Consider the following 23,849-nt stretch of genomic DNA (forward strand, 5'->3'; position numbering starts at 1 on the left):
ACATCATGCCTTGACCATATCACATCACAGCAAGCCCTGCAAAAACAAGTTAGACATCCTCTTCTTTGTTGTTACAAGTTTTACGTGGCTGCTACGGGCTTCTAGCAAGAACCGTTCTTACATACGCATTAAAAACCACAAAGATTTTTCGTCAAGTGTGCTATTTTAACCTTCAACAAGGACCGGCCGTAGTCAAACTCGATTCAACTAAAGTTGGAGAAACAGACACCCGCCAGCCACCTATGTGCATAAGCACGTCGGTAGAACCAGTCTCATGAACGCGGTCATGTAATGTCAGTCCGGGCCGCTTCATCCAACAATACTGTCGAATCAAAGTAAGATGTTGGTGGTAAGCAGTATGACTATTATCGCCCACAACTCTTTGTGTTCTACTCGTGCATATAACATCTACGCATAGACTTGGCTCGGATGCCACTGTTGGGGAACGCGGTAATTTCAAAAAAATTCCTACTATTACGCAAGATCTATCTAGGTGATGCATAGAAATGAGAGAGGAGAGTGTGTTCACATACCCTCGTAGACCGAAAGTGGAAGCATTAAGTAACGCGGTTGATGTAGTCGAACGTCTTCGCAATTCAACCAATCAAACACCGAACGCACGACACATCCGCGATCTGCACACGTTCAGCTCGGTGACGTCTCTAGAACTCTAGATCCAGCTGAAGCCGAGGGAGAGTTCTATCAGCACGACGGCGTGGTGACGGTGATGATGAAGTTACCGGCGCAGGGCTTCGCCTAAGCACTACGATGATATGACCGAGGGTGAAAACTATGGAGGGGGGCACCGCACATGGCTAAAGATCAACTTGTGTGTCTATGGGGTGCCCCCTCCCCCGTATATAAAGGAGGGAGGGAGGAGGAGGCCGACCAAGGGAGGAGGCGCGCCATGGGGGGGCAATCCTACTCCAAGTAGGATTCGACCCCCCTTTCCTATTCCAACAAGGAGAAGGGGGAAGGAGGGGGAGGAGAGAAGGAAAGGGGGGCCGGCCCCCTAGTCCAATTCGGTTTGGGTTAGGGGGGAGCCACACCTTGGCCTGCCTCCTCTCTTCCACCACTTGGCCCATGAGGTCCATTAACCCACCGGGGGGTTCCGGTAACCCCTCGGTACTCCGAAAAATACCTGATACACCTCAGAACTATTCCGATGTCCGAATATAGTCTTCCAGTATATCAATCTTTATGTCTCAACCATTTCGAGACTCCTCGTCATGTACGCGATCTCATCCGGGACTCCAAAAAACCTTCGGTACATCAAATCACATAAACTCATAATACCAATCATCATCGAATGTTAAGCGTGCGGACCCTACGGGTTCGAGAACTATGTAGACATGACTGATACACATCTCCGGTCAATAACCAATAGTGGAACCTGGATGCTCATATTGGTTCCTACATATTCTACGAAGATCTTTATCGGTCAAACCGCATAACAGCATACGTTGTCCCCTTTGTCATCGGTATGTTACTTGCCCGAGATTCGATCGTCAGTATCATCATACCTAGTTCAATCTCATTACCTACAAGTCTCTTTACTCGTTCTGTAATACTTCATCCCATAACTAACTCATTAGTCACAATGCTTGCAAGTCTTATAGTCATGAGTATTACCGAGAGGGCCTAGAGATACCTCTCCGAAACACGGAGTGAAAAATCCTAATCTTGATCTATGCCAACCCAACAAACACCTTCGGAAACACCTGTAGAGCATCTTTATAATCACCCATTTACGTTGTGACATTTGATAGCACACAAAGTGTTCCTCCGGTATTCGGGAGTTGCATAATCTCATAGTGTGAGGAACTTGTATAAGTCATGAAGAAAGAAGTAGCAACGAAACTGTAACAATCATAATTCTAAGCTAACGGATGGGTCATGTCCATCACATCATTCTCCTAATGATGTGATCCCATTCATTAAATGACAACACATGTCTATGGTTAGGAAACATAACCATCTTTGATCAATGAGCTAGTCAAGTAGAGGCATACTAGGAACAATATGTTTTGTCTATGTATTCACACATGTACTAAGTTTCCAGTTAATACAATTCTAGCATGAATAATAAACATTTATCACAAAATAAGGAAATAAATAATAACTTTATTATTGCCTCTAGGGCATTTTTCTTTCAGTTTTGAGTAGATATCCTTTGTCTTTGGGTTGATTGATGATCTAGATTGGTATGAGTTGTATGTTTTATTTTGGTGCTGACCTATTGTGCCCTCTGTGTCGCGCAAGCATGATGGATTCCCACTGTAGGGTGTTGCAATACATTCATGATTCACTTATAGTGGGTTGCTTGAGTGACAGAAGCATAAACCCGAGTAAGGAGGTTGTTGCGTATGGGATAAAGGGGACTTGATGTTAATTCTATGGTTGGGTTTTACCTTAATAATCTTTAGTAGTTGCGGATGCTTGCTAGAGTTCAAATCATAAGTGCATATGATCCAGGAAGAGAAAGTATGTTAGCTTATGCCTCTCCCTCATATGAAATTGCAATAATGATTACCTGTCTTGTTAACATTTGCCTAGGATAATTCCATGCACCGACCCATCATTATTCCACATCGCTATTTATAATATTTAGCAATATATTCTAACTTTATGATAACATCACCTACTTTTATATTTTAGCTCTCCGATATCATACAAAGTTATCCTCTTCATACCCACAACGTAGTTTATTTCTCGTTTCTAGTTGGAAGCAAACGTTCAGTGTATGTAGAGTTGTATCAGTGGCAGATAGGACTTGAGAGAACATTGATCTTACCTTTAGCTCCTTGTGGGTTCGACACTCCATACTTATCACTTCCACCTTTGGGAATTGCTACGATGATTCCCTGCACTTGGGGATTATCAGTAACCTCTGCTTCCCTCTACGAAGGGTCTATCTTTTACTTTTATGTATTTACTTTTATGCAAGAGTCAAAGTATCTTCGCTATTCCTTTTATTTTCTCTTTTTGCAAGCATCATGCCGTGAGGAAAGATCTAGGCACAAATATCTAGTTGGATATGAGTGAGCATGGGTTATTATTGTTGACATCACCCCTAAGGTGAATACGTTGGGAGGCGAAACTATAAGCCCCTATCTTTCTATGTGTCCGGTTGAAACTTTTTGTTCATGGATATGTTGTGAGTGTTAGCAATTAGAGAAGGTTAAATGATGGTTGAGTATGTGGACTTGCCAAAAGGCTCCGATACGTGACCCTTCCTGAAACTATGATGCATTATAGTGGCAAAGTTGGCCGAGAACATAGTTTGTTGGTTTTCAATAAATTTTATGCTTTATACTTTAATGTTGTGATGAATTGTTACTTGTTCATGAGAAGTTATATGAGAAAAGTTGTGTGATAAATTTTTATGTTAAAGTTCTTTGCTGTTATAATAATAAGCATGATGCTTCTATGTCCATATTTTGTTTTTATCGACACCTCTCTCTCTAAGGGCATGTTTTTCGATATCGGTTTTTCGCTTGAGGACAAGTGAGGTCTAAGCTTTGGGAGTTGATACGTCCATTTTGCATCATGTTTTCCTACTGTTATTTATGATGTTTTTATGCACAATAATGCTTTATGGAGTAATTCTAATGTATTTTCTCTCATAATATGCAAGGTTTACACAAAGAGGGAGAATGCCGACAGCTGGAATTCTGGACCTGAAAAAGCTACATCAGAGTTACCTATTCTGCACATCTCCAAATGAGATGAAAATTTATGGAGAATTATTTTGGAATATATAAAAAATACTTGAGCAAATAACTACCAGAGGGGGGCCACCTGGTGAGCACAAGACACGAGGGCGCAATAGGCCCCCAGGCGTGCCCTGGTGGGTTGTGCTCAGCCCAGCCCACCTCCGGTGCCCATCTTTTGGTATATAGGTCATTTTAACCTAGAAAAGAATCAGGAGGGGACTTTCGGGACAAAGCGCCACCGTCTTGAGGAGGAAGTTGGGCAGGAGAACTTTTGCCCTCTGGCGAAGCGATTCCGCCGGGGGAACTCCCCCCTTGGAGGGGAAAATCGAAGCCATCATCATCACCAACAACCCTCTCATATTTGGGAGGGAAATCTCCATCAACATCTTTAATAGAACCATCTCCTCTCAAACCCTAGTTGATATCTTGTGTTCAATATTTGTACCGGAACCTCATATTAGTACCTGTGGGTGACTGCTACCTCTTGAGCATGCATTGGTTTTCCCTTGAAGAGGAAAGGGTGATCCATCAAAGTAGCGTAAGTATGTCCCTCAGTTTTGAGAACCAAGGTATAAATCCAGTAGGATACGAGAGGAGACGACACACAAGTCACCTAGTATCTGCACAAACAATCAAGAACCTTGCAACCAATGCGATAAAGGGGTTGTCAATCCCTTCACGGTCACTCGCAAAAGTGAGATCTAATAGAGATAGTAAAGTAAATATTTTTGGTACTTTTTTGTATAGATTGGAAAGTAAAGATTGCAAAATAGTAAACGAGATGCGATGTAAATGAAAGAGTTGTAATATAATAAGAAATAGACCCGGGGGCCATAGGTTTCACTAGTGGCTTCTCTCAAGATAGCATGTATTACGGTGGGTGAACAAATTACTGCCGAGCAATTGATAGAAAAGTGCATGATTATGAAGACATCTAAGGCAATGATCATGAACATAGGCATCACGTCCGTGTCAAGTAGACCGAAACGATTCTGCATCTACTACTATTATTCGACACATTGACCGCTATCTAGCATGCATCTAGAGTATTAAGTTCATAAGAACGGAGTAACGCATTAAGCAAGATGACATGATGTAGAGGGATAAACTCAAGCAATATGATATAAACCCCATCTTTTTATCCATGATGGAAACAATACAATACATGCCTTGCTGCCCCTACTGTCACTGGGAAAGGACACCGCAAGATTGAACCCAAAGCTAAGCACTTCTCCCATTGCAAGAAAGATCAATCTAGTAGGCCAAACTAAACCGATAATTCGAAGAGACTTGCAAAGATATCAAATCATGCATATAAGAATTCAGAGAAGAATCAAATAATATTCATAGATAATCAAGTTCGTAAATCCACAATTCATCGGATCTCGGCAAACACACCGCAAAAGAGTATCACATCGAATAGATCTCCAAGAACATCGAGGAGAACTTTGTATTGAGAATCAAAGAGAGAGAATAAGCCATATAGCTAATAACTATGGATCCAAAGGTCTATGGTAAACTACTCATGCTTCATCGGAGAGGCAATGGTGTTGATGTAGAAGCCCTCCGTGATCGATTCCCCCTCTGGCAAATCGCCGGAAAAGGCCCCAAGATGGGATCTCATGGGTACAGAAGGTTGCGGCGGTGGAAAAGTGGTTTCATGGATCCCCCTGATGTTTCTAGGGTATAAGAGTATATATAGGCGAAAGAAGTACATCGGTGGAGCTACGAGGGGCCCACAAGGGTGCGGGCGCGTCTACCCTCCTAGGTGCGCCCTCCTGCCTCGTGGCCTCCTTGTAGAGTCCCAGACTTCAACTCCAAGTCTTATGGATTGCTTTCGGTCCAAGAAAGATCCTTCGAAGGTTTCATTCCATTTGGACTCTGTTTGGTATTCCTTTTCTGCAAAACACTAAAATAGGCAAAAAACAGAAATTGGCACTGGGCCTCTGGTTAATACGTTAGTCCCAAAAATAATATAAAAGAGCATATTAAAGCCCATTAAGCATCCAAAACAATTGATATAATAGCATGAACAATCAAAAATTATAGATACGTTGGAGACGTATCAAGCATCCCGAAGCTTAATTCCTGCTCGTCCTCGAGTAGGTAAATGATAAAATCAGAATTTTTGATGTGGAATGCTACCTAGTATATTTATCAATGTAATTTTATTTATTGTGGCATCAATGTTCAGATCCGAAAGATTCAAGACAAAAGTTTAATATTGACATAAAAAACAATAATACTTCAAGCATACTAACAAAGCAATTATGTGTTCTCAAAATAACATGGCCAAAGAAAGCTATCCCTACAAAATCATATAGTCTGGCTATGGTCTATCTTCATCACACAAAGTATTTAATCATGCACAACCCCGATTTCAGCCAAGCAATTGTTTCATACTTTAGTATTTTCAAACTTTTTCAATCTTCACGCAATACATGAGCGTGAGCCATGGACATAGCACTATAGGTGGAATAGAATGGTGGTTGTGGTGAAGACAAAAAGGAGAAGATAGTCTCACATCAACTAGGCGTATCAATGGGATATGGAGATGCCCATCAATAGATATCAATGTGAGTGAGTAGGGATTGCCACGCAACGGATGCACTAGAGCTATAAGTTTATGAAAGCTCAACAAAAGAGACTAAGTGGGTGTGCATCCAACTTGCTTGCTCACGAAGACCTAGGTCACTTTTGAGGGAGCCCATCATTGGAATATACAAGCCAAGTTCTTGTGGGGACCCCGACTCATAAGTCGAGATCACCGAATGCACGTGTACAGTGATCCCAGAGATCAATGCTCACTGAACACACAGAAGCTGAATAACAAGAGTCTTACATCCATACATACCGTCTTACACAAATTATGACCATTATGGTCAAGTCTTACATTGATAAAGCCTTAAGGGCTGAACATCAAATGAAACACAAGCAGCGGAAATCTTCGTCGATAAGTAGAACCCATGCCATCTGCCTTAACCCTACAGGCATTCTGACTGGGAAACGTCCTAGTTCGCATGTTTGTCTCCAAAGAACTCTTCTTCGAACTCCGGTTCTTCCATGCCTGGCCAATTAAATAACTAGTGGCAAGCCAATGAGTACTTTGAATGTACTCACAAGCAACCCATGTTTTGGTCCAAGATGTAACAATACATGATATAGGTAAATTTTTGCAGAAAGCTAGTTTTGAGTGCAATGACATGTTCAACAACTTGTAAGACATGCATCAGGAGATTTCAAGTAACCATGAGGACAGGTTACAAATATCAACATAAATAGAGTGGGCACCAACCCAACTCAATCATGTCAAGTCCTTTGACTTGACCCAAGTAGTTTTATCAACTCACACACACGGTTGTAAAACTCTGGACGTAGTTTAAGCAGCACCGCCCAACTGTCCTTGACCATGGACACGGCTATTTGAATAGTTTTACACTCTGCAGAGGTTGCACACTTTACCGACAAGATCCGGGGAACTTCCGTCTCATCCACAACCCGCGATACCTCAAGTACCCGGGGTAAGCACCCGATCACTACCTTTACCTAGACGACACTAACAAGGAGTCCACTCGTTGTTCCGTATCCTCACGAGGTACATCATAAGAGACTCACTCGAGACCGTAACATTCGAGAGGGGACACAACGGTGTATCCGGTGCCCTGTAAAGACAGTCATGGCCGCCCTACCTGGCACGACCCCGTCCCGAGAGAGAGCACCAACTCTCCCCCGTCACTAGTAATGCGGGCTCCAAGCTAGTATCGACCTAGGTAATCAATAATGCCCTTTCCCATACAAGGGTAGAGTGGTTGCGCATGTAAGGTTGGGACAGTCGACAAATCTTAAATCTAATCCGTTTTCGAAAACAACACACACTTGCCTCGGTACACCACTTCGTCATCAAGTGGTTACCCATCTCATCATCTCCCTCAGGCATAAGTGGCACCCAACGGGGTTTTCGAAAAAGTCTTTTGAAAATACTTTGTCTCCTTCATCATGCATATACCCGTCCCTTTTTGCGTAGCATCTACTTTAGCATCCTATCTACTCCCACCGGCATAACCCTCATAAGAAGGTAGGGTCATGCATAATGCAAGTATGAACGAGGAAGTACGGTGGCAAACCATCAAAGTGGTTACCACCCCAACATGATTCCGTTGCAACAACAATATGGTGCTATATGACATGCATAAAAAGGGTTTCATAGACATGGTCAAAGGGTTGCTTGCCTGGCTCAACAAAGTCTTCCGGGTCTTCAAAGTCTTCTGGTCCAACTCCTTCGTCAGCAACGCAATCTATCGTCGCAAAATAATAACGAGAAAAATAAGGCAATAATAAAACAGAAAAACCAAAGTGCTCAGAAAAATGTCAACTCATTTTTGTTAAATACTAGGGTGAAAACTAAGAGGGGGAAATTCCTAGTTTTGGATTTGGAGTAGCAGAATAGGATAAATGGATTTACAAAGGTATATTTAAATGCTTAAAATCACATTTAAATATTTACAGTGAAGAAAAGGTTGTTGGATTTGCATGAAAGTTGCGCCATTAAATTGGTTGCAATACTTTAGGAATTTAGGAGTTGGAATTAATTTGTTTGGACAAATATTTCATCCTGTGGAATTTTTACAAGTGTGACAGAAAAGAAAAAGGGGAAGGGGCACTATGCCTGCTGGGCCAGAACAGCTGCAGGGCAGCGGCCCAGCCAGCGAGGCGGCCCAGCGCGCTGGTGCATGCGCGTGCGCCAGGTTTAAACCTGACGGGCAAGGCCCAGGTGTCGGTGTCAAAACCGGCGGATCTCGGGTAGGGGGTCCCGAACTGTGCGTCTAGGCGGATGGTAACAGGAGACAAGGGACACGATGTTTTACCCAGGTTCGGGCGCTCTTGATGGAGGTAAAACCCTACGTCCTGCTTGATTAATATTGATGATGTGTGTTACAAGAGTGGATCTACCACGAGATCAAGGAGGCTAAACCCTAGAAGCTAGCCTATGGTATGATTGTTGTTCGTCCTATGGACTAAAGCCATCCGGTTTATATAGACATCGGAGAGGGCTAGGGTTACACAGAGTTGGTTACAATGGTAGGAAATCTACATATCCGTATCACCAAGCTTGCCTTCCATGCCAAGGAAAGTCCCATCCGGACACGGGACGAAGTCTTCAATCTTGTATCTTCATAGTCTTGGAGTCCGGCCGATGATGATAGTTCGGCTATCCGGACACCCCCTAGTCCGGAACTCTCTCAGTAGCCCCTGAACCAGGCTTCAATGATGACGAGTCCGGCGCGCATGTTGTCTTCGGCATTGCAAGGCGGGTTCTTCCTCCGAATAATTTATAGAAGATTGTGAACACCAGGATAGTGTCCGGCTCTGCAAAATAAATTCCACGTACCACCGTAGAGAGAATAACATTACACAAGTTCAATCTGCTGAAGTATTTTGTGGCGTGACGTCACACCACTACCAAGACTTTACTCAAATTGTTTTTATTGTTCCACCTCCGCGCGTTTAGCGAAGCGGTTTCCTTGGCACGTCTTGTCGAAGCAGAGATCGTGTTCCTCTTATTCCGGGATTCCCATCAATACAGACGTGGGTAACCCAACCGCGCCATTGATTGTGATGCTTGGGAGACAAGCGACTTTTACCAAGCCGGTGGGGACACATGTTTTTGTCCGCCCATATAAGGGGATAAAGATCCAACCCTTTTACCTGCGCCTTCTTCCTCCTTGGCTTATCCATCTCCGCGAACTCGAGCTCCAGCGCCCAAGTCCGCACTTCTCACCTCAACCTTCTCCAACTATGTCCGGAGCGGGAGGCAAGTGGATGGCCTCCTCCGTCACGGAGGGGCAGATCCAGAAGCTGCGCGACGCTGGATATTTGTCCAGCGACATCGCGTACCGGCTCCCCGACGAGGGAGAGCTCATCCCCACCCCCAGGCCCCATGAGAGGGTAGTATTTCTTCCCCATTTCCTCCGCAGACTGGGCTTCCGACTTCATCCCTTTATCCGGGGGCTCATGTTCTACTACGGCCTAGATTTCCATGATCTGGCCCCGAATTTCATCCTCAACATCTCGGCGTTTATCGTTGTGTGCGAGGCCTTCCTCTGCATCCAGCCCCACTTCAGCTTGTGGCTCAAGACCTTTAGTGTCAAGCCGAAGGTTGTGAAGGGCAGCCAAGCGGAGTGCGGAGGCGCCATGGTGGGCAGAATGTCCCACGTTACGTGGCTGGAGGGCACTTTCGTGGAAACCATTAAGGGGTGGCAATCGGGGTGGTTCTACATCACCGAGCCGCGTGACCCTGATTGGGTAGCGGCCCCCGAATCAGATCCGGAATCCCTACACGGCTCACCTCCTAGAAAGAGAGTGGCCGGATCTAGGGGATTCGGAGGAGCTAACCGGACTCCAAGCTTGTATCCAGAAGCTGGTGGACAAGAAGCTCAAGCTTGTCAACGTAGTCCAGGTCATGCTCATCCGCCGGATTCTCCCATGCCAACGACGGGGCTTCAACATGTGGGAGTTCGATCTGGCGCAGCACCAGACTCTGAGCGGGCTCTTCGACACTACGTACGAAGATGTCTGGAAGGTGCTGTTCAAGGGCGCCGAGGCTCCTGCATCTGCTGCCGAAGATCGCGGATTCCGCTCGCAGCGTCCAGCTGATGAGGTAAGTGATTTTGCCACTTGTTTTCCATAGTTTGACTCTATGCGGGATCTAAACTCCCTTTACCTTTGACAAGACTGGCTGGCGAAGGCCGAACGGACTATCTGTCCGGCCCCATTGCCAGAGGACCCAGCGGACGCCCGCCTAACGGGGCTGCTGGCTCCGGCACCCCACGTGGTGCCGGAGAAGAAGGCCAAGAAGAAGGCCACGGGGACTCGGAAGAGTCCCCGTTTTCAGGTGCTATCGGATGATGAATCCGAGGCCGACTCCTCCCACCAAGGCGAGGAGGAGAAGAAGAAAGCCTCTCCCCAGCGGGGGGAGGGAAGAAAAGGAAGGCCTCCCCAACAAGGGAGGCTGAAGGGTCCAAGAAGGGAAAAACTCTTCCCCCGGACTGCTCCGCCAACGCCAGTGACGACGACGAGGACTGGCCTCCAAGGGCCAAGCCCTTGGCGAGATCGTAAGTATCTGGAATCCCGAATAACTTCAAGGTTTTTCCTTTTTGCCACATAATGTCTTTTTAATGCCGCATACAACCCTGCAGTCCGCCCAAGGATGATCTTCCCGCTTCGTCGAGCGGGTCCTTAGGTGCGTCGGATATGGATTCCCTTCCGACTGCCTCCACCCCCCGTGCCGCGGACGATGCCAAGGTGGGATCCCAGGAAGGGACCCACCAGGAGGAGGAGGCCCCGGAGGTGTCATAGGACAACCTCCCGGACTTTGCACCGGACTCAGCCCCGGAACCCACAGTGGCTCCGGAGTCCGGCGGGCGACCCCTTCGCAAGAAGGGCAAGACCATGACGCCGGCTGCCTCCGTCCAACCGGAGGTGCCGGATAATTTGCTGGAGGCGCTCAACGGCGCCTCCATCAAAGAGGAACACCGCACTGTTATGAGTGCGGTGATTCAGAAGGTGCAGCTCGCCAAGAGCGGGCTGACCGAAGCCTGCAGCAGCCTTCTAACAGGCTTTGAGGTAAGAATTTCGATATGTATAAAATGGTACCGCATAGACAGTAGCCCCTGATGCTCGGTTTGGTGTTCGGAAAGAAAAGCCGGACTGAGGATCTAAAAAGATATACGCAGGAGTCATAAAAAATATGTCAATATGGGATTGCAGGCTGCGCTGCTGACCTCTGCCGCACTGACTGTGGAGGTCAATACTTTGAAGAAAAACCTCAAGCGGCCCGAGAACGAACTCGTCCGTGCCAAGAAGCAGCTCGAGGACAATGAAGGTGAGTAACACCTTATTAAAATTGCACCTTACAGAAAAGGATTTTGGTTGCAAAAAGAATGACAAGGATACCGTGGGTATTGCAGGGGCCACTAACAAGGTGGCGACCCTGAAAGAGGCGGTGGCCGCGGCCGAACGCAATGCGGCCGCGGAGCACACCGAGGGAGAGAAGCAGGAGGCGCGGGTGGTGGAGGTACAACAAGAGCTCCAGGATCTTGTGAAAAAACATGAGAGCCTGGAGCGTGACTCGAGGACTCAAGAGTCTGAGCTTGCAACGGCTCTTGAGAGTGCCAAAGCCGCTAAGGCCGAAACCTACAAGGCCCTCCAGGAGATTAAGGCGGTGAAGAAAATAGCAGCGGGTAAGGCATTTTTCATGCAAAGTAAGCATGTGAGAGTTAATTACCTGTTGCTTACCCGAATTCGGAGCTCTCCAGGAGCGTTCGCAGATCTTCCTCGCAACGTGTCCGATGCTGCCGCATTCTACCGGGCCGAGGAGGGGAGCTCGACGGAGAAGGTCTTCTGGTCTCAGTATGCTGAGGCCGGACATCCGGTGCCCCTTAGCGACCAGCTGAAGCAGCTGGTCGAGCTCCACAAGGCGGCCGAACAGGCCATGAAGGGCCTCATAGTTCGGCTGTGGCCTAAGGAGGCCATGCCTAGGAGCTACTTCGGCCTGGTGCGGCGGCTGGTGGATGCGTGCCCGTGGGTTGAAGTCATCAAGCACTCCGCCTGTATTGAGGGTGCCCGTCGGGCCCTTGCCCGCGCAAAGGTGCACTGGGGCAAGATGGATGCCCAGAAGCTTGTGACGGACCCGCCACCAGAGGGCAAGGAGCATCGCACGCCCGAGATGTATTATAAGAGTGTGCTGAAGGGCGCCCGCACTATTGCGGGGGAGTGCTCCAAAGATGTAATTTTTGAGTAGACTCGCATTTTGTTATCCTGTGCGCTGAAAACTTAGTTCATATGCGCTAAGCAACGCTTATTAATTTAAAATATTACCTTCTGTGCGGCTGTTTATCAAATCTGAGAGATGGCAAGTCGTCGGCTTCAGCCCCCATGCCACAAGTGCTGGGGTGTTCGGGAAAAACTTGAGCACTCTTGTTCCCATTTTTGGGTCCATCTAGGGAGGCGCTCAACACAGCGAACAAGGCAACCGGACTTATAATGCTTGAACACTCTCACTTAGCCATAGAATTCTATAATTTTAAATTTCAGCGAAGCCCCTAGTCTTCGGAAGGCCGAATTTTGGGGCGCTATCCACGCCTGGGCCGGACAAGATCCGTCTCCTCGCTCTAAGCGGCATAAGTCTTTAAGGACTTGCAAAAACCTCTCGAACAGCGACCGACTCTCACCTCATCATGACGGTCAATTTTAGCTTTCTCCACTGAGGCGTTAACCCAGCTCAACTGGGGCACAATCGCAGTGGTTCTCCCAGTGCTACCTTAGCCGATACAACGGAACGTAAGGTACCAAAACATGGGAGCCGGTCAAACCCAACTATTGACCCAAGACATGATTCAGAGCCGATGCATATAATGCTATAAGTTCGGGGTGCCGCACTTGTGAAAGTGTTCGGAGTTATCACACCATGATGCGGGAAACATAAGCCCCTGGTGTGTTTTAACCGTACCAAAGTGTACGGATGCGACATGTCATAAATGAACATATGTATGAAAAAGAAATGCAATTATAAGCAAAAAGGTGCTGCATTGTTTTATTCAATAAGTGCTGCTATGAATGCAGAATGATACAAATAGTGCGATAAGCAAGGGATGGGACTATTAAACATGTCCCCCTCCAGGGGTAGGCTGCGGAGTGGTGTATAAAATTGCTCGTAATGGAGACCACCTGTATATTCGTTGTAGCCTTTATCCTTCCCTGGCTGTTGCATCGTGAGTTTGGCAGGTCTGCTACGGGACAGGGCCTCTGACGAACGGAGTCCTGTGGGTAAAAAATAAAAGGTAAAAAAAAAGAACGACACACTTGAGAGCCCCTGGTGTGGTTGAGCCGCAGTCTGGGCTTATCGTGGTCGTGCCCCTCTCCCCGTGCCCATGGTATCTACAGAGCGTAATGGTGTATGCGAAGGACCTGTTTTGACATTTTGCAGGGGCTGGGGTTGGGGCCGCACTGCTACGCGTGCTCGGAACGTGCCAGGTGGTCTTGTTGTAGGTTACTCCGGGCGCGCTTAGCTATGTCCGGCCGCTTAACGGTCGGACTCGAGAATTGCCTTAAGAGGCTGCATTGTACTTCTGCCGCAAGAGCCACTATATGTTCCTCCGTTCGGAGAGAACATTCAGTGTTTCCGTTGACCGTGATGACTCCTCGAGGGCCTGGCATCTTGAGCTTGAGGTATGCGTAGTGCGGCACCGCGTTGAACTTTGCAAACACGGTACGTCCGAGCAAGGCATGATAGCCGCTGCGGAACGGGACTATGTCGAAGATTAACTCCTCGCTTCGGAAGTTATCCGGGGATCCGAAGACCACTTCCAGTGTAACTGAGCCTGTACAATTGGCTTCTACACCTGGTATGACGCCTTTAAAGGTCGTCTTGGTAGGTTTAATCCTTGAGGGGTCTATGCCCATTTTGCGCACTGTATCCTGATAGAGCAGGTTTAGGTTGCTGCCGCCGTCCATCAGGACTCTGGTGAGGTGAAATCCATCGACGATTGGGTCTAAGACCAATGCGGTGTATCCGCCGTGGCGGATGCTGGTGGGGTGGTCCCTTCGGTCAAAAGTGATCGGGCAGGAGGACCATGGATTGAACTTCGGGGCGACTGGCTTCATCACGTATACATCCCTGAGTGCACGCTTCCGCTCCCTTTTGGGTATGTGCATTGCGTATATCATGTTCACCGTCCACACCTGTGGGGGGAAACCCTTCTGTCCTCTATTGTTTGGCAGTCGGGTCTCTTCCTCGTCATCGCTATGCAGCCCCTTGTCATTGTTTTCGGCAATTAACTTGCCTGCCTGCTTGAATACCCAACAGTCCCTGTTGGTGTGGTTGGCTGGTTTTTCGGGGGTGCCGTGTATCTGGCATGAGCGGTCGAGTATTCGGTCCAAATTGGACAGACCCGGAGTAGTTCTTTTGAATGCCTTTTTCCGCTGACCGGGTTTAGAGCCTCTGAATCCGGCATTGACTGCCGTATCCTCACTATTGTCGCTGTTGATGCGACGCTTGTTTTTGTTACGACGCGACCTGCCATTTCGGTCCTTGAAATCCAGACTGCCAGAATTTTTGCTGAGGTTGTTGCTGCGTGCTAGCCAGCTATCCTCACCTGCGCAGAAGCGGGTCATGAGTGATGTGAGGGCTGCCATGGATTTTGGCTTTTCCTGTCCCAGGTGCCGGGCAAGCCACTCGTCGCGGATGTTATGCTTGAAGGCTGCGAGGGCCTCCGCATCCGGATAGTCGACGATTTGGTTTTTCTTGGTGGCGTGAAGATCGTCACCGCGGGCCATGTGGATGTGAAGAAGATAGTCTTCGATCCAAACCGCGGGGTCTGTTGTGCCATCGTAAGATTCGATATTCACGGGTTTAAACCCTTCGGGGATTTGATGATCCATTACTTTATCTGTGAAGCATAGTGGGTGTGGGACGCCTCTGTACTGGGCGATATCACGACGAAGCTCAAAAGAACTTTGTCTGTTTTGTTCGACTCAGCCGGACTTACTATGTCCGGCGCGACGACTGTCGTCACGTACCGTGGGGCGCCCACGCGATCCATAGATCGATCTTGATTGTCTTGCCTTATCCTCCAATATATCTCGCAAGTCCAGAGCGTTCCCCTGAGGCCTTGTGCTTTTCGAGCGATGCCGGGGTACGGGTCTAGTGAAGGGCCTAGAGGCCTCTCTGTCGCAACCACGGGGTGGTCGGTCAGCCGTATTGTCTCCTGGTGATGCGGGTTCATACGCTTCCTCCTCTAATCGGGGGAGCAGCTTGCGTTTAGGGTAGCTTTTGGAGGGGCGTTCGAGCTCATGCTCTTCGGCCGCGAGGACTTCAGTCCATCTGTCGGCTAGCAGATCTTGATCAGCTCTAAGCTGTTGCTGCTTTTTCTTGAGGCTGTTCGCCGTGGCCATAAGCCTGCGTTTAAAACGCTCTTGTTCGACGGGATCCTCAGGCACGACGAATTCATCGTCATCGAGGCTTGCCTCGTCTCCGGAGCGAGGCATATAATCCTCTACCTCTTCTTCTGCCGCTCTCTCATGAGGGCTGGCGTCTCCGTCCTCCTGCGCTGCATCTTGCTGGAGTGGGTTGTCTTCGGCACTGTCCGGTGTATTATTATCTCCGGTGCTGGAGTCTTCATTCTTGCTGTGGCGGGATTTAGAGCGGCGCCGCCCGGCGCTTGGGCTGCTTCTTGGAGGGGTCATCCTCCGCTGTTTCTTCGCCATTCCCATCCTTTGGGATATCCACCATGTATATGTCATATGATGAGGTGGCTTTCCAGTGCCCAGTAGGCGCTGGATCTTGGTCATCTCCGACATCTTCGTCCATACTGTCGATGTCTTCGGAGTCGTAGTCTAGCATGTCGGTTAGATCGTCGACAACGGCTACCAAGTGGGTGGTTGGTGGGCTTTGAATTTCTTCGTCGTCCGCATCCCAACCGTCCTGACCGCAGTCCGGCTAGGGCTCTCCTGATAACGAGAGATACTTTAGTGAACTCAAGATGTCGCCGAAAGGTGAGTGTTGAAAGATGTCCGCTGCGGTGAACTCCATGATCGGCGCCCAATCGGATTCGATCGGAGGGGGCGCGGGAGGTTTAGAGTCCGGCGAGGAGTCCGGCACCTCGGAGTCACGAGCTCTATGAGGGACGAAGTCAGTGTTTGGCTCTATCGCCGTAGAGGTTGTAGCCCCCGAGGTAGTGTCTAGCCATCCGTCCTCGATCTGCGCAACCGGCTCCGAATTAAAGATCGGAGCGGGTTCGAGTGCGGCCTCCAGGGTACTGTCCGGCTGCAGAGCTAAATCATGCTCGCTGTGACAGTGTGGCACGCTGGGCTGTGGCTCGAATCCATCGAGGATCAAGTTCCCGCGGATGTCAGCCGTGAAGTTCAAACTTCCAAATCTGACCTGACGGCCAGGGGCATAGCTTTCGATCTGCTCCAGATGGCCAAGCGAATTGGCCCGCAGTGCAAAGCCGCTGAATACGAAGATCTGTCCGGGGAGAAAGGTCTCACCCTAGACTGCGTTGTTGATGATGGTCGAAGAAGCCATCGAGCCTATCGGTGACGACACAGAGGAACTCTCAATGAAAGCACCAATGTCGGTGTCAAAACCGGCGGATCTCGGGTAGGGGGTCCCAAACTGTGCGTCTAGGCGGATGGTAACAGGAGATAAGGGACACAATGTTTTACCCAGGTTCGGGCCCTCTTGATGGAGGTAAAACCCTACGTCCTTCTTGATTAATATTGATGATGTGTGTTACAAGAGTGGATCTACCACGAGATCAAGGAGGCTAAACCCTAGAAGCTAGCCTATGGTATGATTGTTGTTCGTCCTATGGACTAAAGCCATCCGGTTTATATAGACACCAGAGAGGGCTAGGGTTACACAGAGTCGGTTACAATGGTAGGAAATCTACATATCCGTATCGCCAAGCTTGCCTTCCACGCCAAGGAAAGTCCCATCAGGGCACGAGACGAAGTCTTCAATCTTGTATCTTCATAGTCTTGGAGTCCAGCCGATGATGATAGTTCGGCTATCCGGACACCCCCTAGTCCGGAACTCCCTCACCAAGCGTCAGCGAGAGAGAGGGGCGATGGAGGGGAGAGGCTGGCAGGCGGGGCCCGCCTGTCATCCCTAACCCCGAGTCCAGACGGCCGGCGAGCTCACCGGCGACGATGCAGGGCACGGCGAGGTCGGGCGAGGGCACGGCTGGGCTCAGCGTCGTGTCGCCGTTCGGGTGGTGGTGGTTGCGGTCGCCGGGGTGGCTTGGTTCGTCGGCGATGAGGAGGCACGGCGGAGGAGCGTCAGGTGGTGGTCGTTCCGGTCGACTCCGGCTGCAAACGAGGCGGGGGAGAGAGGGGAAATGATCAGTGGGAGGAGGCGGTTTCAGATCGGGGCAGAGGAGGAGCGGGGGAGGCCTGTACCTCGTGAACTCCGGCGAGCCGAAGTGGCGGAGCTCGAGCTCGATCTCGAGCTCGGGCGGCTCTGGAGACGAACTGGGGGTGCAGGGGGATGACTTGGTGGTGCAGAGAGTGAGTGGTGAGGAGAGGAGAGCTCGGGGAAGCCCTTAAATAGGTGAACGGCGGGGTGCCATGGACCCGTGCACCGGCGAGCTCCTGCTCATTGCCACCGGGCTCGGGAGGAGCTGGCGCTGTGTCTGGGGTGTTGCTGGGCGTGGACTACGCTGAGGGGAGCTAAGGGAGAGAGCGGGGAGGGGTCAGAGACACCGCGCGTGTGAGCTGCGCCATTGGCGCGCTCGGGCGGCCAGTGCGCGTGCGAGCAGGGGCGAGAGAGGGGGAGAGAGGAAGGAGACAGAGGCATGGTGTGTCACAGACATCGAGGCGCATCGTCGGGCGCGCTGGGGAGGCCCGAGGTGGCCGGAGGCGGTTGGAAGGGGGCGATTACAGTGCGGGAGCGCACTGTAGCGCGCTCCAAAGCGTGCAAATGGCTGGCATAGCCATTTTTTATGCAATGTGGGCGCGTCCAAAGGTGTCCTGTAGCTCTAGGGGGGAGTAAAGAAGTAGGAGATGGCCTTGGATGCCCTGGGTGGCCAGTAGGAGAAGAGAGAGGTAGAAGAAGAGGGAGAAATGGGTTGTCCAGAGAGAGAAAGTGGGGTTTTACCCATCCAATAATTGAGCTGTGGGTTTACCATTATTACTAGAGGTGAAAGGGGACTAGGAGGGGTTGTGGCAAAAAGTGGAGCTCATGGAGATTAGTGGAAGAGCCCCAAACAGGGTTTTTAGTCAATATGCAGAAGGTGTTTGATATGGTTTTGGGGTACTTGCACTAATTTACTTCTTGTGGCACTTGGTAGGGATGTTTTTCATGACAAAATGACAGGGAAAAAGGAAGATGAGCTCATTTGGAAGATTTTGCTAATGAAACTTTGGCAAACCCTAGAAATTAGCAGAAATGAACTTGTGTAGATCTAGTTGAGCAAATCACTTCTCCTTGATGCACCACTTGGTGTAGTGGCCTCATTTGTTCATGTGAACATGCCCACCAAAGTTGGGGTCAAGGAGAGAAAGTTGGTAGTACAAAGTTGTTCAAATTTGATTCTGGTCAGAGAGGGTTTTGAGGCATTTTAGTGAACCAAAATGACTTTAATTGACATGAGGCTTTTCAAGGTGATCAAAATATGCATTTGTGACTTGCTGGATTTTCCTTGGACTTTTGTGAAAATATTTCCTGTAGAAATATTTCAAATCCTTGAAATGGGCAGAAATGGTTTTGGGAGGTTTTGTCCAATATTTTGAACATGACCATGTGTTGAAACTCTTATATATGGGAAATATATGCCCACTGAGTTTCCCTGATTTTTGTCAAATATTTTTAAAACAATAAAATAATTTTTCCCTATTAAAGACCATTTCTGGCCTTAAGAAAAAGCTATTAAATAAAATAGTAAAATAACTTTTATAATTATAATTTTGTGGTTTATGGGAGTCCTACATCTAATAGGATTCAAATATACCTTTTGAAAGATTTTTCACAACCCAAATCAAGCACATGCAGTGTAATCCTCAATTCAGGGGTTTTTGGAAAACTAATTTTAGAAGATACTTTTTGGCCAAATTATTTTTGTAAGAAAATACTATATTGCTCTATACACATGGCATGTTCATTGGGCAGAAGTTTGGGGCAAGGAGATGAAGTATATAAGGGGGAGTTGTGTTGACTTTAAAGAGCACTTAAAAAAATCACCGAGAGAAAACCAACTCCAAATAAAAGCCAAATAATGCAAAAGTTTTTGTTGGCCCAAATTTTCATGCTTTAATAATGCAAATGATATGTTACAAAATGCAGGGTGTGACAGACCTACCCCCCTTACAAGAATCTCGTCCCCGAGATTCCCAAACTAGGCCTTAAAGAGATACGGAAACTCAGATCTAAGGTAGTCTTCACGTTCCCAAGTTGCTTCTGCTTCAGTGTGGTTGCTCCACTGGACCTTGAAGTACTTCATGGTGCGGCTTCGAGTGTGTCGCTCAGCCTCATCCAAAATGCAGATGGGCCTCTCACAGTAAGTCAAATCAGGCTGAAGGTCAATGGCTTGGTGATTGACATCCTTGTAAAGATCAGGCTTGTCTGGAACTTGGAGACACTTCTGGAGTTGTGACACGTGGAATACGTTGTGCACATCGGATAGTTCAGGTGGCAGTTCCAACTGGTAAGCTACTTCTCCGCGTCGTGCGGTGATCTCGAAGGGGCCGATAAATCTTGGTGCGAGCTTTCCCTTAACGTGGAAACGCTTGGTTCCCTTAAGAGGAGTTACTCGCGGAGATTCCAGATTAAGAAGGTGCTTTCCACTACCCCCCTCCTAGCACTCCCCCTCCTAGCGCTCCCCCTCCTAGCGCCGGTGGCCACTCCGGCCCCGGCGGCCACCCACCTCCTACCAGAGGCCACTCCGGCCCTGGTAGCCACCCACCCTCTCCAGATGGCGCCGTTTGATCCTAACTTTGACCGTGGGAAGAGATTCCAGATGGAGATGAGGTCCAAGTTTGGCCACCCGGTGGTGTTCTCTCCTGGCTTCCACCACAAGGAGTTCACAATGGTGGTCTCGTTTTGCCGTGCATCTTTCAAACTTGATGTGCACACGGTTAGTATCTCGCTTCTTGCCATGTTTGGTGGTTATGCCCAATGTTTTCGTGTTCGTCTTCTTCGAGATAGATCTTTCAAGTTTTCAGTAGCTTCAAAGTCGGTGGGTTTTGAGATCTATAATGTGGGTAGAATCAAGGAAAAAGATTTTGAGGTTGTTTTTAACCTGTGGAACTTTGGTGGCCCGAACGGGTGCCGAGAGGAAGCGCTTTACTATGATGAGCTTGACAAAGAATGGACTTTGGTTGGAAGGGTTGGCAGGGCCATCATCCCTCATTCCGGTGATCACCGGAGTTACTCCGACGTGGTTAGAACGGGTAAATCGGTTTTCGAGAGATTATCGGGTCTCAATCAGGAGGACAATTCTCTCAGCATTAATCAAAATTCAACTCAGCTTAATTCCGCGCAGGTCAGGCCACAAGTGGCGCACAATGAAGTGCAACGTTACGTTGCACGCCATAATGTGGTTTGTCATGCATGCGGGGCCAACGGCCACATTGCTCGTTTTTGCACCACCCCGAATCTGACTGGGCTTTGACCTTTTATTCCTTATAGTACTTTCCCAAGCCCACCTGAGGATGCTTGGGCCGATGTCCAACTAGAGTCTTGGTTCCGCTGTGTTGGACCGGCGACACAGATTAGGCAGGTCACATCATTTAAGGAGCTAGTCAAGGATTTATTCCAAAACATTCAGCCAAGACCCACGCCTGCCTCCTCGCATTCCACTTCACCTGCCCACTCTATCTTCTCCACCGCTGCCACCCCCAACTCCGCCCGCACCCCGACAAGCTCGCCGGCGCTGCCATTGCTGTTAGAGAGGGCTCTAGTCGCCTCCTTGCCAGAGCCAAGAGAGATGGCCAACATCCCTATCGATCCTCAGCCTTTCGTCCCGCATGGTTTTCAAGTTTAGGCGATTCCAGGAAGAACAGGGGTTTCTCGCGCCATTGTACCTCATCATCCCAGGCGTCACGAGGATTGGGCGATTGCCAGTATTCACCCCCACCCGAATGAGGTATTTTTTCCCAATGTTCGTGATGTTCTGCAAGAGTTCCTTCAAGAAGATGCTCAAGTTGGATTCAGAGAAATACAGCCTTGCCCGTTCGGAGAGGCATACGTGCAGTTCAGGCATGTCAGAGATCGAGACAGGCTTGTCCAACAAGGACCACATGCATTCTGTGATGTTTTTATCTCCTTTACTAAGCACGATGAAGGTAGAAATTGGCGCAGGGTTCATTTCAATAGGATCTGTTGGTTGCTTTTTGTGGGAGTTCCGTTTGATTTTTGCAACACTGATGATATTGCGTCCGCTATCTCCAAATGGGGCAAGATCATTAGTTGGGAGAAAGAGGATGCGCTGAAGGGTAAAATTCTAGTTAAGGCCAGAGTGACAGAGCTATATGAGGTTCCTAAAAGCATACGTTGGTCTGAAGGAGAGAGATTTGAGGAGGATTCTTGGACATGCTCTGTTGAAGTTCTCCTTGAGGAAATGCTAGGTGGTGGACCTGCAGATGAAGACCAAATCCCCCCTGATGGTGTGGACCCACACCCCATACCTCAACATGCAAATGATTTTCCAGGGTTCCAGCCTCTGCCAAATCACAATATACATGCTCAAAATGAGGACTGGGATGCTTGGGAAGAGCATGAAGAGCAGGAGCAGCACTGGGCTTTCCCAGAACCAGAGCCTTTCCAGCCACAGCAGCAGCAAGTGGTCATTCCTGTATTGCCAGATGAGGGTGCACCTAATAGTAGCATTACAACAACTGTTTCCCTTTCTGATGGTCTGCTTTCTCTGACACACTCTGCCAGTGAGGAAGTCAATCAGGGATTTCAAGCACCTCAAGTTGGTCAAGGGCTGTTAAACATTGCTTTGGCTTATAATGCAATTGAAGAAGATGAGGAACAGGTGCCTCAGAACAATTTGGAAATTGTGCAGCAGCAAAATCCTGTTTTGGAACCTGTTCTGATACCTCAGGTTCTTGGTCTTGAAACCCAAGTGGACCCAAAGATGAATCACTTGAATGATGGGCTCAACATTAGGGAGGAAACTGATGTTGCTGAAGTTCCTATATCTGACAGAAACACAGTCAACCAGAGTGAGGCAGGAGATGATCATTCTGCCCATAATTTGCTTCCAGATGAGAAGGGCAAGGAAGATGTACCAATTCCATATGTTGGCACATCTACAGACCATAACAATTCAGGTAATTATGGTGCCTTCTCTTTGCCCAGCTCCCCCTCTAAGTTTGATTTACATGAGCTGGCTCAGAACCATGCTTTGGAAATTATTGATGGATCTCATTTAATGTCTGAAGAAGGTCTTGGATTGTGGATTAAGCACTTTGCACCAGCCACTCAAGGAGCAGAAAACTCTTTCAAAATTGAAATACCATTAAGTTGGTTCAGCTTCATCATACATTTGTTGTTAACACCTGATAAATTTAGTTGGACAATGCACCTACTAAAGTCTGATGTGTGGAAAATATTGACTTCCAACTGCAAGCAAGAGGAAACTATGATTTTTCATATACCTGATGGATGCTCTACTATCTAGGCACCAACTTGTAAGGATTTCATACTAGGGATGGGAAAATAAAATGAAGGTGTTAGTCCAGCAGCACACTCTTCCAGTGGAGCAGCCAGCCCTCTGCAGCAAGTCTCTCCAAACAAATTTCTCCCACTTGGGGAGGCTGTCTCAAGGAAGAGAAGGGACAAGGAGCCTCTGGTTGAGACTGAGGTAAGAAGAAGTAACAGGATTAGGAAAGATAACATGGGTTATAGAAGAAAAACTTGTGACACTACAACCTGTTTGCCATGTAATGCTATTCCACCTGCTATTTAGAATTCTGTGGTGAAAAATCTAACTAAATCTTTCTGTAAGGTTGCTGAGGAAGAACTGCATGGAAAGCTCTCCAAGAAACCCAAAAATAAGGGGCAGGAAGAGGTGGCTAAGGTGTCCAAGGCCACTGGGCAGGATAGCACATCTAAGTTAGTCTGATGATAAAGTCATACCAGATGATCTGGAATAACAGAGTGTCCTGCTGTTCTCTTTTGGAATGTACTCTCTTTATGACTGAAAAACTTCCTAAGACCAAAACCTGTTCCATAATGTTTGTTTATCCAGAAAGATATCCTTTGTACCCTGGATGTAATGGATTGGTGTGCAACCTGTGCTGCTCTCATATGGAGATGATGTATGATATTTCTACTGCTGCCATCTTTTTGTTTGTGAATTACTTCTTGCTAGGGCAAGGAAGTCTCCTCAACCATGTGAAGTGTTTGTATGATGGGCCTGCTTGTTTGACAACTGTCTTAGCTGTGAATCAAACAAAATTATCTTGGGATAGACATCTAGGGATGGACCTGGGTGTTCAAGGGCACATAAGTCTGGTTTTTAATGAATAACAACAGAACCTGGAATATACTGAACTGGAACGTGAGAGGTATTAATTCTTCAGAGAAGTGGCTAGCTATTAAGCAAAAAGTGGAATAAAGTGCAGCTG

Source organism: Triticum dicoccoides, chromosome 7B, assembly GCF_002162155.2.
Source record: "Triticum dicoccoides isolate Atlit2015 ecotype Zavitan chromosome 7B, WEW_v2.0, whole genome shotgun sequence".
Classification (NCBI taxonomy): Eukaryota; Viridiplantae; Streptophyta; class Magnoliopsida; order Poales; family Poaceae; genus Triticum; species Triticum dicoccoides.